Source organism: Dipodomys ordii, unplaced genomic scaffold (genome assembly GCF_000151885.1).
Source record: "Dipodomys ordii isolate 6190 unplaced genomic scaffold, Dord_2.0 Scaffold30, whole genome shotgun sequence".
Lineage (NCBI taxonomy): Eukaryota > Metazoa > Chordata > Mammalia > Rodentia > Heteromyidae > Dipodomys > Dipodomys ordii.
The window spans coordinates 3,566,234-3,567,060 of NW_012267246.1; positions in this window are offsets into that span (position 1 = coordinate 3,566,234).

Genomic DNA, 827 nt, shown 5'->3' on the forward strand with positions numbered 1-827 from the left:
GAGGAAGGAGGAGGGAGGGGAGGGGGAGTGGGAAGGAGGGGAGGAAGGCTTCTTTCTCCCTGCGGGGTTCGGTCCTGTGGTGGGTAAGAAAACTAGCCAAGACAAAGCACGAGAGGCCAGCTTGTTAGGGTACAGCCAAGAGCACCCGGGAGAGGGCGGCTACCCTGCTGCGACACGGGGGCCCTGGGTGGCCTTGCGATGGATTGTTCTGGAACATCTTGCAGTCCGGGCTTCCTCAGACCCCTCCGTGGAGGCGTTTTCTGAGCTCCACTGGCGTCTCGGCCCCGTGGTCCCCGCCAAGCCTGCTGAAGAGAGCCTTCCCCACCGTCCGCGACCCCTCCATAGCTTCACGTCTGTTGGGGGCGAGGAAGCTCAGGAGACATCACCTGGGCTGCCTCTCTCAGCCAATAGAGTGCGGGCCCCGCCCACAACCAACGCCCAGGAGCCAGGCCCCGCCCACAACAACACCCACCCAGGAGCCAGGCCCCGCCCACAACCAACGCCCACCCAGGAGCCAGGCCCCGCCCACGAACCAAAAGCCCCACGCCTACTCCAGGCCCCGCCCCCACGAGAACGCGGCCAAACCACGGGCTGCCCCGACGTCACGTGACGACGTTCACGTCACCGCAAGTCGGGGCCAGCCTGTTCGGCCTCACGTGAGACCCGAGATCACGTGATTGAGGCGTCACGTGATCGCGGGCTTCATTGGGTCTTGGCCGCGGGCTTCCGTGTTCGGGCGCGTGACGGGGTTTTGAGTCCGCGGCCCGCGATGGAGGAGGAAGAGGAGGAAGCGCGGGCGCTGCTGGGGGGCGGCCCTGGCGCGGGGG